This window comes from Ranitomeya variabilis, chromosome 5 (genome assembly GCF_051348905.1).
Source record: "Ranitomeya variabilis isolate aRanVar5 chromosome 5, aRanVar5.hap1, whole genome shotgun sequence".
In the NCBI taxonomy this organism is placed as follows: Eukaryota; Metazoa; Chordata; class Amphibia; order Anura; family Dendrobatidae; genus Ranitomeya; species Ranitomeya variabilis.
This window is the reverse complement of record NC_135236.1, coordinates 12,882,082-12,895,316: the sequence shown is the minus strand read 5'-3', so window position 1 is coordinate 12,895,316 and position 13,235 is coordinate 12,882,082.

The window sequence follows — 13,235 nt, the reverse complement described above, 5'->3', positions numbered from 1 at the left end:
TTCAGCGATCCTATGCCACTAAGGATCATAACAGTGAACACCCACAGCAAATGAATACAAAAAGAGAAATGATCCAGCTGGAGGTGGAGGCAGTTCAGACTTTGTGAGACTTTATTAGACAACTAAAGCGATAAATAGTTCTTCAAAAAGAAAAATCTTTACATAGCAAACACCTGGCACACCAGTGAGGAGGATCAACGCGTTTCAACTATGAAGTCTTACTCATGATCGATCATGAGTAAGACTTCATAGTTGAAACGCGTTGATCCTCCTCACTGGTGTGCCAGGTGTTTGCTATGTAAAGATTTTTCTTTTTGAAGAACTATTTATCGCTTTAGTTGTCTAATAAAGTCTCACAAAGTCTGAACTGCCTCCACCTCCAGCTGGATCATTTCTCTTTTTGTCTTCATTTAAAAATATGAGTTAATTTTCCTGGGCCCATTTAGTATGTGGGTTCCAAGGCCTAATGGGGTGCATATGACTGACTATGCAGCAGGGCTGGCCTTGCCGCCAACGTGTAAAACAAAGGCGTATGGAACACAAAATGCATATTGTGAAATGGATTTTCCAGGGCCCATCCAGTGTATGGGTTCAAAGGCTTATTTGGGGTTCATATGAATTGGTAGCAGGGCACGCCTTGAATTCAATGAAACACTTTTTCAGGAGTCCTCCCTGGACATCTTATGACAGGGGTATTGTGGTGCGTCGTAATTCTTGGCAGCCCATCCACTCACAGCATAGGCTACAACAGCTTAGGAGACCCACTGTTTCATAATGGCCCTTTAAAAAGATTAATGCCGCCTGATGTACCAGTAAAAATAGGGTCTGTGACTTTAAGAGTCCCTCCTTCATAAATGAAACAAGATGGGTCTGCTTATGTGTCACACACCACATGGCCAGCTAAGGTTGTTACATGTTACAATGACTTTTCCCAGGAATGCATTTGTAGTGGTTGAAAGCAATGCTAAAGTTGAAAAACGCTTCAAAAGTGCTGCATCTGAACTAAGCCCAAGTGGGGGAGGAAATTTTCGGTCTGGGGTGAAATATATGGCCTTACAGGCAAGTCATTAACCTGCAAAGGATGGACTCTGATATATTTCCCAGCAAAATCTGTTTTGGTTTCGTTTTAGTGTGTTTTTCTTGCACTGGGAAAAATGGCATGAATCTCGGAACAAAATGATTAAGGTTGTGAACTAGGAGTCAGGAACGCTTCCAGCAGCGATCCTCATGATGTCCCTGTGTCATTTGATCAGTGTTTCCATCATTTTCCAATGTTTTTAGACCTTAAAATGACCCCCGGGGGGAAACGCGGTAAAACTACTCGGGTCTCCCATAGACTTACATTGGCCTCGTTGTTCTGGCCAAGTACCCGAGTATTCCAATTTGCTTAACCCGAACAACGAGCACCTGAGCATTTTAGTGCTCGCCCATAACTAGCGAACGCACTCGCCACTACTCGTCATAATCGGCGAGCACCGATCATTTCCGGGATTACTCGGCAGGCGCTGGTGTCTCCACTCAGCAGTTTTGGCGGACTTTAGAGACCCAATCATGGTGCAGGGATTGTCTGCCAGGCCATGAAACGCCGCAGCCATCTTTTTTGTGGTCGTGCAGTGATTGGCTTCGCTGCACAGCATCATCACGAGTATAAGAGACCTGGCGCCGCCCTGCTCACCGCATTCAGCTCCGGATTCAGCAAGATTAGGGAGAGCTGCTGCTAAGATAGGGTCAGAATTGTGCTTTTAACAGTAAGTATAGGTCTGCAACTGTTCAGTCCACAACTCCTGAGAAACCAACAGTCCTTTTTAGGGCTAATTCGTGTGTCCCACTGCTCCCACTGCATCCCCCCCAAAGCTCCATAATTGCCTGCTGCTGCTTATTTACTAAATTCCTAGCTGCAGTCTTCAATTTATTTTTTTTTCAAAAATTCACCCCCAAAATTTTTTATACAGTCTATTATGTCTGACTGAGGCCTGTGCATCTGTAGAAAAATGATAGTTTTGCAGGCATACGTAGCATAGTTCTGTCTGCTAGCCTTGTTCTACTCTTTTTGTTTTTTAAAAATTCTCCAAAAGCCCCCCAAAATGTAATACAGTCTGTTATGTCAGGCTGGGGCCTGTTATTTCTGTGGTGGGTAAATGGTAGCTTTGCAGGCATAATTTTCATAGTTCAGTCTGCTAGCCTTGCTCCACTCTTTTTTTTATTTTAAAAATTATTATTCAAAACCCCCCAAAAATGTATTACAGTCTGTTATGTCAGTCTGAGGCCTGTTGTATCTGAGGTGGAAAAATAATAGCTTCGCAGGCAAAAGTTTCATAGTTCTGTCTGCTAGCCTTGTTGTACTCATTTTAAATTTTTTGCCAAATTTAATATGCAAGAGAAAAAAAAATATACAGTCTCTTACCTGTGTCTGGGGCCTGTTGTGTCTGTAGTATAAAAATCGTAGTTTTGAAGGCATACTGTTCTGATATAATTTAACTCCAAATAAATACATTTGTGTTGAGCTTTTGAAATAGTTCAGTACTCCATTTAAAATGGACAAGTCAAGGGGCAAAGGGCAAAAAAGTGGACCTGATGCTCATGGTGCATGCAGAGGACGAGGCCGTGGCCAAGCTGAAAGTATGCCACAACAAGGAACCACATCTTCTCGCTCAACCGTTCTGTCCCAGTTTCTAGGGGACCGCAGCACACCACTATTGAAGCCAGAGAAGTGTGAAACAGTTGTTTTTGGATAGCGGATAATGCTTCCAGTCACTTAGCCACCACCACCACCATGTCTTCTACACAGTCAAGTCTGAGTATCTGTGAGTGTGGACCGGACATTCCTCAACCTGGTCCTCCTCCATGCCGAGTGCCCTGAGACAACTGATCCTACACTTGGACAACCCGAAGAGCTGTTCAGTTTTCCCTTTCAAAATTCTGGACTCTTGGCTGGTCAACTTGATGTGGGGCCAGATGAGATCTCATGTAGCGATGCCCAAAGCTTTTACCAGCCACTGTCACACAAAGGCGATGGTGGGAAAGTGTCACAAGAGGTGGATGATGATGAGACACAATTGCCAGAAAGTCAGGAGGAGGAGCAGGGTGCGAATGTGGAAGACGAGGTGGTGGATGACATAGTGACTGACCTAACCTGACATGCAGAGCGAGGACAGCAGCACACATGGGGAAGGAGGCATATCACCCCTACAGGCAAGAAGAAGCAGTGTGGTTATTCTACCTATATACAGCACTATTTTGCATTGAAAAAAATAAAAAATACAGGCCACATATTTGGCAGTGTGGTATTTCCGTGACACGCCTCATATATTTGTGTGCTCCAAGTTTGGGCATTTTAGGCCGGTTTTCCACTGTTTTTGCTGTCTGTTTCTCTACTGATATACTGTTAGGGCTAGTGGAATGCACCAAATAATTAGAGAGAAGGTATGAGGTTCGTTCGCAGTCCGGGGTCCACCGTGCAGAGATGGAACTTGCTGCTGAGTAATGACGGGCTATATGGTGGTATAATGTGGATACACACATGGGTTAGCTTCACTCTGTATGAAGGAAGAGAACCCTGTTGCATCACAGGACCTCGGTACCGCAGAAATAGCGCAAGCAAGGACTCACAGAACTCTATCCCAGGCCACAGGATAAGAGTTTGTGTAGACCTCTTGCGCTCAACACCACAATTTGGGTATCAGAGTAACTGAAAAAGTAATTTATATGCACAAGAGTGCATGCTGTGACACTCTGGCGGATGCCACTAACCACCCACACTTGGGTCAGGAAAGCGCTCTAATAGCGCACTGCGCCGCACTGGCAGTCACAGCAATTAGACACTGTTTTGTGTGTTTTTGTGCTGATAGCTCAGCCGGGCACTAGATGACAGACATCCACCTTACGCAAGCAGTCATACACAAGGGAGGGGATGATTAAAGAACGACCTGCACTCATCAACACACACACATTTTCAAATGTACACTAGCGCAAGCCATGCAAACCTTTTTATAGCGGCAGTGCTGCAAGACCTTCCAGATGGACCAATAGGAGCCACAACAGGACCTGAGCATGTGACCCCTGACCTTCAATGGGAGGTACCCTGTGGGCATGCTCAGTATGGGAAAAGCAGGACGTAGATCCCAGAAAGACCTGATCGCTGCTGAACATTGCTGGCTACAAGGACAAAGCCTGGAAGGGCAGAAGTAACCAGTCGTCCAGTATTAGGCCGGCGTCACACTGGCGAGTTTTACGGACGTAAGAGCGCAGAAACTACGTCCGTAAAACTCGCATAACATACGGCACAATTATTCTCAATGGGGCTGCTCCTATTAGCCGTATATTACGGTTCAGTATTATACGGCTTTCTACGGCCGTACAAAATCGCAGCATGCTGCGTTTGTCAGCGTACTGCGCAAAAAAATCGCCAATGAAAGTCTATGGGGGCGAGAAAAATACGGATTCCACACGGACCAGCAGTGTGACTTGCGAGAAATACGCAGCGGTGTTAGTGAAAAGTCGGTAATTCAATTGCCGGCTTTTCATTTCTCCTGCACAAACCCGACAGGATATGAGACATGGTTTACATACAGTAAACCATCTCATATCCCCCTTTTTTTTTGCATATTCCACACTACTAATGTTAGTAGTGTGTATGTGCAAAATTTCAGCGCTGTAGCTGCTAAAATAAAGGGTTAAATGGCGGAAAAAATTGGCGTGGGCTCCCGCGCAATTTTCTCCGCCAGAGCGGTAAAGCCAGTGACTGAGGGCAGATATTAATAGCCAGGAGAGGGTCCATGGTTATTGGCCCCCCCGTGGCTAAAAACATCTGCCCCCAGCCACCCCAGAAAAGGCACATCTGGAAGATGCGCCTATTCTGGCACTTGGCCACTCTCTTCCCACTCCCTGTAGCGGTGGGATATGGGGTAATGAAGGGTTAATGCCACCTTGCTATTGGAAGGTGACATTAAGCCAGATTAATAATGGAGAGGCATCAATTATGACACCTATCCATTATTAATCCAATTGTAGGAAAGGGTTAAAAAACACACACACACATGATTGAAAAGTATTTTAATGAAATAAACACAGCGGTTGTTGTAATAATTTATTGTTCTCTCAAATCCATTTGCAGTCCCTCGCTTGGCAACATAACAAACGCACAAGATACATACCTTCTGATGTACTGTCAGGTCCAACGATGTAATCCATCTGAAGGGGTTAACTAATATTACAGGCAGGAGCCCTGCTATAATGCAGCTGTGCTCGTGCTTGTAATTCCCCTGCGAATGAATGAAATGTAGGTCATTGACCTACATTTCATTCATTCGCGGTGATGCGCCCCCTGGTGGATGTCCTCATATGACCTGGAGCGTGGGAAAAAGTTCCCAGGCTGCAGTTCATGAGAACATCCACCAGAGGGCGCCTCACCGCGAATGAATGAAATGTAGGTCAATGACCTACATTTCATTCATTCGCAGGGGAATTACAAGCACGAGCACAGCTGCATTATAGCAGGGCTCCTGCCTGTAATATTAGTTAACCCCTTCAGATGGATTACATTGTTGGACCTGACAGTACATCAGAAGGTATGTATCTTGTGCGTTTATTATGTTGCCAAGCGAGGGACTGTAAATGGATTTGAGAGAACAATAAATTATTACAACAACCGCTGTGTTTATTTCATTAAAATACTTTTCAATCATGTGTGTGTGTGTTTTTTAACCCTTTCCTACAATTGGATTAATAATGGATAGGTGTCATAATTGACGCCTCTCCATTATTAACCTGGCTTAATGTCACCTTCCAATAGCAAGGTGGCATTAACCCTTCATTACCCCATATCCCACCGCTACAGGGAGTGGGAAGAGAGTGGCCAAGTGCCAGAATAGGCGCATCTTCCAGATGTGCCTTTTCTGGGGTGGCTGGGGGCAGATGTTTGTAGCCACGGGGGGGCCAATAACCATGGACCCTCTCCTGGCTATTAATATCTGCCCTCAGTCACTGGCTTTACCACTCTGGCGGAGAAAATTGCGCGGGAGCCCACGCCAATTTTTTCCGCCATTTAACCCTTTATTTTAGCAGCTACAGCGCTGAAATTTTGCACATACACACTACTAACATTAGTAGTGTGGAATATGCAAAAAAAAGGGGGATATGAGATGGTTTACTGTATGTAAACCATGTCTCATATCCTGTCGGGTTTGTGCAGGAGAAATGAAAAGCCGGCAATTGAATTACCGGCTGTTCACAGATATCGCGCTGATTGAAATCTAAATACAGAATATATATATATGTGTCACAATGACATATATATATATATATACTGTATATATGTTTTCCCGAACATTTGAGCACATAAATCCATTAGATGTCGGTTTTGCAAGCCTGCGCGAAAATCTCGCAGTACGGATGCCATACGGATTACATACGGAGGATGCCATGCACAAAATACGCTGAAACACCCTGACTACGGATCACTATTTTGGGAACATTTCTCCGTATTACGGCCGTAGTACGGACGTATAATACGTGGCGTATTGTCTTACGCCAAGTGTGACGCCGGCCTTAGCCTGAGCTAGACGCTGGGACCGAAGTCTCCGCTGAGCAGACTCCACTGCAGCTGGAGAAGAATGGGAGACCGCAGGGAAGAGGGTTTAAGATTCCCCCTGTGCAGAGGTGGGAGCTCGACACCTAACATTACCCCCCTGCTTGGACCTCGCTACGCTCGAAGGCAGCAATGAGCTGCGGAGCTCGAATGTGCTAAGCAGGCTCCCAGGAACTGTCCTCTGGGCCATAACGCTTCCAATCCACAAAATAAAATTTTTTATCCCGTACCATCTTTCACCCCAAGATAGCGTTCACCTCGTAATCGTCCATAGATGAACCCGATGTCCCGGCAGATGACTCGGAAAACTGGGACAAGTATGCAGGCTTCAAGAGGAACACATGAAAGGCGTAGGTGAAACCTAGGCGTGGAGGAAGGGCCAGACGGTAGACCACAGGGTTAACCTGTTCGAGGACCTTGAAGGGACCCAAGCGAGGTACAAACTTAGTGGACTCAACCCGCAGCCTGATCTTACTGACAGAGAGCCACACTAAGTCTCCAGGAGCAAAGGTCTGAGCGGGGCGCCGAAGTGCATCAGCGGAGAACCTCATTCTTTCCATGGAGGCCCAGATGGCATCCTGAGTGCGGTCCCAAGCGTCCTGTGCCTCCACAGCCCAGTCTGCCACCCTGGAGTCGGTGAAAGACATGGGCATAGGCACGGGAACCCACGGATGCAGGCTGTAATTAAGGAGGAATGGGGTCTGACCAGTGGAGTCAGCTACGGCATTGTTTAAAGCAAACTCTGCCCACGGTAGTAAGGATGCCCAATCATCCTGCCTGGCTAAAACAAAATGTTGCAGATATGTGACCAAGGTCTGATTGGCCCTCTCTACCAACCCATTCGTCTCAGGATGATACGCTGAAGAGAGATTCAACTCAATGCTGAGTAGATAACAAAGCTCTCTCCAGAACCGAGACGCAAACTGGGGACTCCGGTCACTGACATTTTTGTCCAGCATACCATGTAGGCAAAAGATATGTTTAATAAAGAACGCTGCCAGAGCCCATGCAGAAGGTAGCCGTGGAAGAGGCACCAAGTGCACCATTTTGGAAAAATCGTCAGTGATCACCCAAATAATGGTGCAGCTATGAGACTTGGGTAAGCCCACCACAAAATCCATCTCGACCATCTCCCTGGGCCTGTCCACCACCAGCAGGGGGTAAAGAAAGCCAGCTGGCCATTGTCGAGGAGACTTGTTCTTGGTGCAGGAGACACATGCCCGATTATAGTCTCCGACGTCACGGGCCATATGCGGACACCTGTACGTCCTCGCCAGCAGCTCAGATGTCCTTTTGGTCCCAAAATGTCCACCCGCCCTGGACAAGTGAGCCCAAGAGAGAACCTCCGGGCACAAATTTGAAGGTACAGAAGTCTTGCCCGGGGGCATAGACTCTAGCGAAACTGGAGCCACGGTTCTCACGCACTCAGAAGGGACAATAAGCCGAGGCTCCTCTTCCTCCTCCTCAGATAACACAACGGAGCGAGAGAGAGCGTCGGCATGAATGTTCTTCTCCCCAGAGAGAAAATGGAGGGTGAAATGGAATCGGGAGTAGAACAAGGACCATCTGGCCTGGCAAGAATTCAACCGTTGAATCCCAAGATTCTGGACTCTCGGCAGGTCAACTTGAAGTGGGGACATATGAGATCGCATGTAGCAATGCCCAAAGCTTTGACCATCCATCGTCACATGAAGGTGATGGTGGGAAAGTGTTACAAGATGTGGACGATGATAAGACACAAATGCCAGAAAGTCAGGAGGAGGAGCAGGGTGCGGATGTGTAAGACGAGGTGGTGGATGACATAGTGACTGAAGAAACCTGGCAGGAGGACATGCAGAGCGAGGACAGCAGCACACATGGGGAAGGAGGCATATCACCCCAACAGGCAGGAAGAATCAGTGTGGTGGACACAGACAGAAGGTGTACATCCGTTCCCTGTAACACCAACATGAGGGTAGTTGCTATTTTAACTGTTAGATCTTCCCAAGTCTGGTTATTTTTTCAAGACTCTGCTGATAACCCCGAACAGGCCATTTGCAGCACCTGCCATGCCTGCATCAGCAGGGGTAGCAAAACTACCAGCCTGACCACCACCAGCATGATCAGGCACATGGCAGCAAAGCACCCGACTTTGTGGGCCAACCCCCCCAGCTCCAGTAACACTGTCTGCAGGGGACACCAGTGCTTCTTCCACTGTTTTGCGTAGAAGCCAATTCCCAGTCCACTGTGCTTGTAAAGATGCCTCTAGTCCTGCACCTGTTATAGCCCACAGTCAAGCAGCACTATCATCAAGCCCGACCACATCCTTGTCCCAGCACAGCCTTTAGTAGTCTATACCCCAGTCATTGGAACGCAAGCAGAAATACCCAGCCAACGCCCCACAGGCCCCAGTCATAAATTCTAACATTTCTCGTCTGCTTGCAATCGAAATGTTGCCTTTTATGCTCGCTGAGACAGAATCTTTCTGCAACCTGATGGCGGCGGCCATCCCAAGGTACTGGGTCCCCAGTCGCCAATATTTCTCCCAGTGTGCCATACTGGCATTACATCAGCATGTGTCCCACAACATTACCCATGCCGTCAACAATGCTGTTACTGGGAAAGTCCACCTAACCATGGACATGTGGACAAGTGTTTGTGGCCAGGGACAGTACATCTCACAGACATCACACTGGGTAAACATAGTGGAAGTCGGGACCCAGTCGGACCTTGGGATGGAACAAATCCCACGCCGAGAATTGTGGGCCCTACATCAGTCAGGGTTGCCCCCACAGTCTACAGCTCCTGCACCACCTCCTCCTCCTCCTCTTCAGCCTCCAAATGTGAAATTAACACATCAGGCAGAAGCTGAAATCACTGCAGCACTGTCTCAGCCAAGTGGCAACAGGCTGTGCTGAAGCTAATCTGCATAGGTGACAAACCGCACAATGCTGAAGGACATCACGGACATTGTGGACAGCGGGGAAAGAGCAGTCAGATATTTGGATGAAACCGCTGAACCTACAGCCAGGCATGGTCGTGTGTGACAATGGCCAGAACCTGGTGGCAGCTCTGAGGCAAAGTGAGATTACACATGTACCTTGCTTGGCCCATGTGCTTAACCTCGTGGTTCAACGTTTTCTGAAAAGCTACCCGGAGCTGCCGGATCTTCTAGTGAAAGTATGCCATCTGTGTGCCCATTTTAGAAAGTCAGCTACAGCTTCAGCTGCCCTTGACGTGCTTCAGCATCGTATGCAGTTTCCGGCTCACCGACGGGTGTGTGATGTCCCCACACGCTGGAACTCTACGCTGCATATGTTGGAAAGGATTTGTGAGCAGAAGAGGGCAGTTGTTGACTACCAACATCAACAAGGTCGGCGATATTCAGTTCAGACTCCACACATAAGACCTCAGGAGTGGACATGGATGTCAGACATATGCACCATCCTACAAAACTTTGAGGACTGCACCAAGATGGTCAGCGGCGATGATGCCATAATTAGCATCACCATCCTGCTTCTCATCATTCTGAAAACCTCTCTGCTCACAATTAAAGAGGATGCATTGCCAGCAGAGCACGAGGACATTGATCAAGGAACCATGCAGGAGGATTACACTCAGCCCAGCCTCATGTCTTCCCAACGTGGATTGGTAGGCAATGAAGAGGAGGAGGAAGAACAGGAGCTATTTTTATGCGCTATAGACGGTACTACAAGCACAGCAGTCATACTGTCTGTTCAGTGGGGATGGCCTGAGGACAGGAAGCAGGAGGATTAGAAGTAGGAAGAGTACAGCATGGTCAGTCGTCCTGTTGCTGAGGTCATGGAAGTCTTACCTGTTAGCAGTCTGGCACGCATTATGTTGCTCTGCGTTTCACGTGACCCTCACATTATAAAAATTTTTGGCGACACTCATTACTGGTTGGTGACACTTCTAGACCCACGCTACAAGGAGAACTTTCAATCTCTTCTGCCAGAGGCAGAGAGGTGTACTAAAATGATGCAGTATCAGAAGGCCCTTGTAGCAGAATTACTTAGAAATTTCCCATTTGAGAATGCTGGCAGCAGACGTCAGAGTTTGTTGTACAACCAAGGAGTCCAAGCAAGAGAGACAGAAGTATAATCAAGTTCAGGCAGGGAAACAATGGCAAAGTTCTGGGACAGTTTTCTCAGTCCCTCCCATCGTGCTGGGACAGAGGCAAGGGGTGCTGTCACAAGAAGTGCAATGTTAGTACCTTGCAGATCGTAAAAACGTCCTCCAGGATTCCTCTCTGCCTTTAAAATATTGGGTATCCAAGCTGGACACGAGGCATGAACTGGCTCTCCACACCTTGGAGGTCCTGGCCTGCCCTGCTGCTAGCGTTCTGTCAAAACAGGTTTTTAGTGCCACTGTTGGAATTATAACAGATAAGAGCATCCGCCTGTCAACTGAAAATGCTGACAGGCTGACTCTTATAAAAATGAACATGGGCTGGATTGGGAAAGACTTCTGTACACCACCAAGTGAAAACAGCAAAACATATCATCTAATATATTCTTTTTTTGGAGAGATGTATTCTCATGCCCCTCTTAACAACCACATATGGGTATACGCTTCCAGGTGTTGTCTGTTTGTTGTTATCCTCCTCCTTATCCTCATCCTCATCATCGACAACCACTAGAACACCAGGGTGAACAGATTCCTTGATGCTAAAGTCACAATGTTTTTTGTGCAAGGGTGTTTGTTTTTATGATGCCCGTTACTAATTGGAAACCAAAACAAATGTTACTCCCACAGGGGGAAATGTCATAAAAAAGAGATGTACGTCTATAAGTCCCATTTATTCTTATATTTTCCATTTTCCCTAGCTCTGGACAGTCCTCTAATGAGGTAGTGTATACCTCTACAATAGAAAATAATTTTAAGACTTTTATATTATATTTTTATTTATAGCCCTGTCTCTGAACTGTTGCTAGGGACAATCATATTTCGTTGGACACATTCTGGCTTCAAATCTATGAACCTGTGTCCGCCCCCCCTTTTGTTATTTACTTTCATCGATGGATTCACATTTTTATTTATTTTTTTTATTTAACTATGATTCAACTTTATGTCTCCTCATTCTCCACCACTAGATCACCAGGCTTAACGTCTTCTGTGCTGCTACACACAGTCAATTTTTGGGCAAGGGTGTCTATGGTGCCCATAGTATATTTTTAAAAAATGTATCCCATATGGGGAAATGTTTGTCAGCCCATACACTTAGTGTATGGGCATTACAAGTCTAAGAAACCCACTCCTTTAAATTGGGCCTAGTTTTTAATGAGGCCTTCAGCAATGTCTCATCATTCTCCACCACTAGATCACCAGGCTCAGGGTGCCACTAAAGGCAGTCCAAGTTTTTGCAAGGGTGTCTATGATGCCCATATTATATTTTTTAAAAATGTTCCCCCCATGGGGACATTTTTGTTAGCCCATACACTTAGTGTATGTGCTGTACAAGTTTAGGAGACCCGCACCTTTAAAATGGGACTAGTTTTTAATGAGGCCTTCCTCCACCTCTCATCATTTTCCACCACTATGTCACCAGGGTTCACGTGTTCCGTGATGCTACAGACTGTCAATTTTTTGGCAAGGGTGTCTATGATCCCCATGAAATATTTTTTGTAAATTTTACCCCTCTTGGGCAAATGTTTGTCAGGCCATGCACTCCATTACAAGTCTCAGACACCCACACCCCTACATTGGGCCTTCTTCTTAACTCGGTTTCCTGCAATCTTTCTTCCTTATTTCTGACTTACTACATGACCAGGGTGAACATGCTTTGTACTGTTATAGGCCATTGAATTTTGGGCAAGGGAGCTGTGATGAAACCACATCCTTGTTGGCAAAGACGTCACAACATTTGTGTATACGCCGTACTCTGCCTCTTACGGGATCAGCCGAATGATTCACTGACCGCTGCCATCTTTGTACAGGAGGAGTGCATGTGTACTTTTAATGTGACCACCGCTATTTGTCTGCACAAAGATAGCCGCTGTCTGATTTACTGTGCCTACTGTTATGATCTGGTGGCCTAGGAGCAGCATGAGACGTACTCTGGAGAAGGTGGTACTTGTACTGACCGCAGACCCTGAACTTAACACCGCAACTAGAAGTAGCCATGGGGTGTACCTAACACTCCCTAGACATCTCGACACAGCCGGAGGACTAAATACCCCTAGAGATAGAAAAGGGAAAATTATCTTGCCTCAGAGAAAATCCCCAAAGGATAGATAGCCCCCCACAAATATTGACTGTGAGAGGAGAGGGAAATAACATACGCAGACTGAAATCAGGATTTAGCAAAGGAGGCCACTCTAGCTAAATGGAAAGGATAGGACAGAGTACTATGCGGTCAGTATTAAAACACTAGAAAATATCCACCACAGAAAATACAAAATCTCCACATCTAACTAAAGATATGGAGGGTATATCTGCATCTCCAGAGATACCAGCTTGGCTGAACAAATCCTTATACAGACCAAGCTGGACAAAACAAAACATGGAAAAGAACTGAACAATAAGGCCCACAGCATGTGGACTGCAAAAAACAAAGCCAGAACTTATCTTTGTTGAAATAAACAGCAAAGCAGGAGAGACCAGGCAGGGATGTGAATCCTCCAGGAACAATGGATAACTGGCATTGGCT